This window comes from Martes martes (genome assembly GCF_963455335.1).
Source record: "Martes martes genome assembly, chromosome: 3".
Classification (NCBI taxonomy): domain Eukaryota; kingdom Metazoa; phylum Chordata; class Mammalia; order Carnivora; family Mustelidae; genus Martes; species Martes martes.
This window is the reverse complement of record NC_137890.1, coordinates 124,221,391-124,227,390: the sequence shown is the minus strand read 5'-3', so window position 1 is coordinate 124,227,390 and position 6,000 is coordinate 124,221,391.

Sequence of the window (6,000 nt, the reverse complement as noted above, 5' to 3'; positions counted from 1 at the left end):
AGGCATGTTTCCTAAATATGCATCATCTCTGCATATGATGACAAAACTCCACTTTCTAAATATTTACCCTAACCCTAAATAAAAAGAACCCATTCCCTCCTGCTTGGGGAGTCACAGCTTTGGAAGTTATTTCCTGTGATCTCCTTACTTGCTGCAGATAAAGTTTCCATTGTGGACAACTCCATTTGGTGTAGTTCTTTATTTGTAACTCACCAAGGAGCAAACTCTTTAGTTAAGTTACAAAGGGATACAATGTTCCAATTGGCCAGGCCTAAGTCAAAAGGGGCTTCTGCCGTCAGGGTTGGGATCAGCTAGCTCCCCCTGAACTCTATAGTCTAAGAATGAGAAGTGGGTAGTTCCATAAGAAAATCAGAGTGTGATTACTAGAAGGAAACTAGATGCTAGGCAGGTGAAATCACAAATATCCATTCCACAAGATGTGACAAGGGAAGTGCAGGGAAGTCGTCTATAAAAGACCTATTACATAGACTTTTAGCCTTTTCAAACTTCCAAGTTGGGACCTGTCTGGGAGAGAGCATAATCAGTGTGCATTTATCATTATTTTCAGTATCAAATTACCTCATCCTTTAACTCACCCACCCGTGGGGAGTGTGTTTGTGTGTGTGTGTGTTGGGGAGGAGGGTGCTGTGACCTAGCCCATCATTTCAACACACTTATCAGAACTGACCACTACTTTAACCTGGGAAGCATGTACAGATAGATTCCCTGAGGATTCTCAGTGTTACAAATCTCATGGAAATAGAGGGAGAAGGAAATGGAGGAAAGGATCCAGAAGGGAGCAGAGAGAACAGTGAAGGGGAGAATCAATGTCCTTTATTAAGACAAGGTAGGAGACTACCAAAAGGAGGGATAGTATCGTCAATCCCCGGGTTAGGGAGATATGCTATGGATTGATTATGTGTATTGCCCCCAAAATCATGTTGGAACCCTGATCCCCAATGGTTGGTACTTGGAGATGAGGCCTTTAGGAGACAAGTTATTAAGGTAGAGTCTTCATGATAGGTTTAGCGTCCTTCTATTAAGAAGAAACACACGAGCTAGCTCTCTTTTTCTCTCTCTCTTTGGTGTAAGGACACAGAAAGACGGCAGCCATCTGAAGTCAGGAAGAGGGCTCTCACAAGAACCCAAGCATACTGGCTGGCACTCTTGATAGAGTTCCCAGTCTAAAACGGTAAAAATTAAATGTTTTTTTTTTTTTTAATTCTCCCAGTCTGTGGTATTTTGTTAAAGCAGCCTGAACTAAGTAAAAAGGATTAACACTGAAATTAGAAAAATTAATTCGATGGTTAGATAATCATTTATGACTTTGAAGAAAGAATTTCCATAGCCTGAGGCACGAACTAGATTATGACCACTTAAGAACCGAGGGGCTGATGAGGAAGTGTAGATACATCATAAAATGAAAAGTGAACAAATTGCTTAAGAGACCGAGAGCCTACTCTAGACAGAGCACTACGCTAGGCACCAGAGTCAGCCTCATGGGTGTATGACAAGACATTCTACACGGGGTGCATACGAGCAGGGAGCCCCGAGTGGGACCTTATCCCAGGATAAGACCCCGAGACCATAACCTGAGTGAGCTGAAGGCAAGCATTTAACTGACTGAGCCACCTGGATGCCCCATACACATTCATATATATATATATTTTTTTTTTTTTTTAAAGATTTATTTATTTATTTATTTGACAGATAGAGATTACAAGTAGGCTGAGAGGCAGGCAGAGAGAGAGGAAGAAGCAGGCTCCCCACTGAGCAGAGAGCCTGATGCAGGGCTCGATCCCAGGACCCTGAGATCATGAACTGAGCCGAAGGCAGAGGCTTTAACTCACTGAGCCACCCAGGCACCCCCACATTCATATATTTTTAATGCACTCATTAGATCTAGAGAAATATAAATGGAATTTTGTTTTATGTTTTACTTTATATACTCCTTATTTAAAAACCAAGATTTTGGGGGCACCTGGGTGGCTCAGTGGGTTAAACCCTCTGCCTTTGGCTCAGGTCATGATCCTGGGGTCCTGGGATCGAGTTCCACATCAGGCTCTCTGCTCAGCAGGGAGCCTGCTCCGCCCCCCTTCCCGCCCCTCCCCGGCTGCCTTTCTGCCTGCTTGTGATCTCTGCCTGTCAAATAAATAAATAAATAAATCTTTAAAAAAAAAAACACCAAGATTTTAGGAAAATAAGGCTATTATTACATTCTGAATATAGTGGTGGATAACAAAACTTACAGTATACCACAATTCCTCCTAAGAATTACCTTCCTCTTTCCAAAATATTTTCAATTTCCATTCTCTTTTAGTTCTGACTCTGTCATAATTTGCTATTAATCTTAGAAAAAAACAACTCCTTGATATGCGGAACAGCTTCCTCATTCATAAAACGAGGCACACAATCTAGGTAGTGCTTTACAACTACTGAAATTTGGCATGCTGGTGTCCTGAATGTGGATTAAGGAACTGACCTCTCCTGCAATGGGGCAGTTGAGAGGGGTCAGGAAGAGCCAGAGCTCCCTGGATCAGTACCTCTGGCCATGAGCCACCTTGTTTAGGTCTCCTTAGAGCAGCCTGTGCAGAGCAGTCTGGGATATATGCCAAACCAGCAGCAAGCACTGTGGACAACAACCAGCACTTACAGTCTTGCTGAATGTGCATGGCCAAGGAGATGTCTGTCACATGGGCATCCATATGCAAAGCACTTCACTGCCCATCATGGACCAGAGAGATGTTGGAGCCAATTCTTGAGTGTGTGATCCAGATATCCAAGGGGCAGAGCACACAGTCTCAAGGGCAGTCTGTTAGAGGGTAAAAGAGGAGCCTGGGCAGAGTGGGGTTTCCAGTGGGCTCAACTCTAGGCAATGCCCTTAGTATTTTTCTTAACATATAGTGGCTATTTCTACCATTTGTAGCAAAGCACTCTTTTTTTGGCTAACTGTTGACAATGCATGCATGTTCTGAAGGCTGGAGTTTCAATGTGGAAATCCAGATATAAAAAAAAACTATTGGGTTCCAAATCTTTTTGCATTATCTTATGAAGTTGCAATATTACATGCGTCAGTAAAAGGAAAGGAAGAGTTGTTATTCTTTAAATATAATTGTAAATTCTGAATGTTTGTATAAAATGGTTTTAAATATTTTATCACTCACTTATGTGATCAGAGTCCCTCACTGATAATTACTATTCGGAATATGATAAATTTATCATTAAGAAGTTTAGATCAGGGGCACCTGGCTGGCTCTGTTGATTGAGCGTCTGCCTCTGGCTTGAGTCATGACCCCAGGTTCCTGGGGTCCAGCTCCACATGGGGCTCCCTGCACAGCCTGGCACCTGTTTCTCCCTCTGCCAGTTCCCCTCACTTGTGCTCTTTCTCTCTCTCTCTAATAGATAAATAAAATCTTAAAAAAAAAAAAAAAAGTTGGGGCACCTGGGTGGCTCAGTTGGTTAAGCAACTGTCTTCAGCTCAGGTCAGGATCCTGGAGTCCCAGGATTGAGTCCCGTATCCGGCTCCCTGCTAAGCAGGGAGTGTGCTTCTCCCTGTGACCCTCCCCCTCCCAACTCCCCCCGACCCCCGTCATACTCTCTCTCTCTCATTCTCTCTCTCTCACATAAATAAATAAAATCTTAAAAAAAAAAAAGTTTAGATCAGAAACTGGGTAAAGTCACTTCAACCATAGAACCTAGTATGAAAATATATTCACAGAAACAAGTTCAAGTTGATCATTAAGAAATGTGAAAAAATTTGATTTATTCAAATGTAATTTTTAGTATCTTCTCTAACACACTGTAATTTATTTTATAATTATATAATTTAAAGATAATGCTATGATTTTTTTTTAACCATCGTTTAGATGCTTCCAAATCTTATTTATGTAACCTAGGGTGCTATGCAAAAATTATCATTTTCTGTATGTGTTATGATATGAAAGAAGCTGAGAGGCCCTGATATAATTTATTTATAAAGTGTGTCTGCCACCTCATCTCACCCTAGGGCCCTTGTCCCCTGCCTCCCCCTCATATATTACAGGGGTAGACAGCAGCCAAGTTTCAAGCCTGTATCCAACAAGGTCAAGAACTCCAGCATGACTATTTGTATGAGATACCATGTGGTTGCAGAGCTGGAGGGCAAGTTTAGACAAAAGCATAAAAAATAGCTAATGTCTAAAAATCACAAAGTCTGGATGAACAACAAACCTGGACAAATCCAAAGAGAGGAATCTATATTTACTGAAGGACAAAAGAGGAGAATAAATGGACTGACATACCATGTTCCTGGATGAAGTACTTATTATCACATCTCCCATCATTTCTCATATGAGTATAAGAATTTAATACAGTTCAGGGATGCCTCAGTGGCTCAGTCAGTAAAGCATCTGCCTTCTGCTCAGGTCCTGATCCCAGGGTCCTGATCCCAGGGTCCTGGGATGAAACCCCACATCAGGCTCCCTGCTCAGCCGGGAGTCTGCTTCTCCCTCTCCTCCTTCTCTAATAAATAAAATCTTAAAAAAAAATTTAATACAATTCAAAAAAGAAAGAATTATAGCAAATTATGATTGTTATTATTGATTAGGAATAACTTGGTTAGGAAACATCTAGACAAATATTCCTTTAGTGAAGCCAAGTGATCAGATTGCTTGATCACCTCTGAAGCACCTCTTAGGTATCTTGGTGTGGATACCATCTTCCTAAGGTCTTTAACTTTGTGTTTTCCTAAGTACTCAATATTGATTAAGTTATGCATGACTATTTCACAGTAATCAAACTCACAAAGCCTTGATGTATAAACAAATCACTAAGGGTATGCTTTTTTCTGAAGGTCTTAACTACTGTTTTTGGCTATCAGGGGTTGGTACCAGATAAGAATACTTAATGGTTCGCTTGTGATTTGGAATCATAGTAACAAGAGGAGTCTGGTTTGGAGGGTTATTTCATTCAAGTTATATTAAGGCCTGGTGACTGGTTTCTGCCGCAGAACAGAGTACTTTTTGTTCATGTCTCCCAAAGAAAACACCTGTTCTGCTTGGCAGTGATAGACGAATATCAACAAATTCTTACTCTTTATGTTTTCCCTTTTCCGAACTCCAAACCGACCGTTCCCCATTTGGTTTTTTGTTTGTTTTTTCCATTCTCCATTTAACACAAACTCTTTTTCAAGCAATTTATAATATTTATGATTTTATTTCTAATCTTTCCAAGGGAGGGCTTGATCAAATCTAAAGAAGATGCTCTTACAAACTGCTACACTAAAATACATTTTAATTTCATTTAATTTAATTTAACTGCTACACTAAAATACATTTTAATTTCTTTTACATTAAATTACATTACATTAAAATACATTTAATACATTTCTAAGCAGGGCAGGGAAGACTTGTAAATTGTGGTCACTTTAATCAGTACCTTTGTTTAAACATGGATCCCTGGATTATTAATTTACAGTTCTCACAGGTGTTGGCGATCACCTAATTTCACTCCCATTTTCTTTTTTTTTTTTTAAAGATTTTATTTATTTATTTGACAGACAAGAGACCACAAGTAGGCAGAGAGGCAAGGCAGAGCGAAAGGAGGAAGCAGGCTCCCTGCTGAGCAGAGAGCCCGACATGGGACTCGATCCCAGGACCCTGGGATCATGACCTGAGCTGAAGGCAGAGGCTTTAACCCACTGAGCCACTCAGGTGCCCCTTCACTCCCATTTTCATTAAAAAAACTCAAACTAAAGCTCAGCGAGATCGAATAACTTAAAATTACTTGGTTAGATTAAGGATTATTAGAGCTCTGGTTTTTAACTCTTTATCTCGTTCCTTAAACTCCGAGACCGAGTTGGAAACATTAAAGTAAAAATCAGTCGCGCTTAGGGAGCCTATCTGTCCATCCTTTTAGAAATCTTGTGAATCATTTCTTATTATTAAATCCACGAGAGCTGCTGCTTCAGCTCTTTCCACAGTAACCGTGAGTTAGTAAACAGTGGCGAAAGATTTCTTGAGT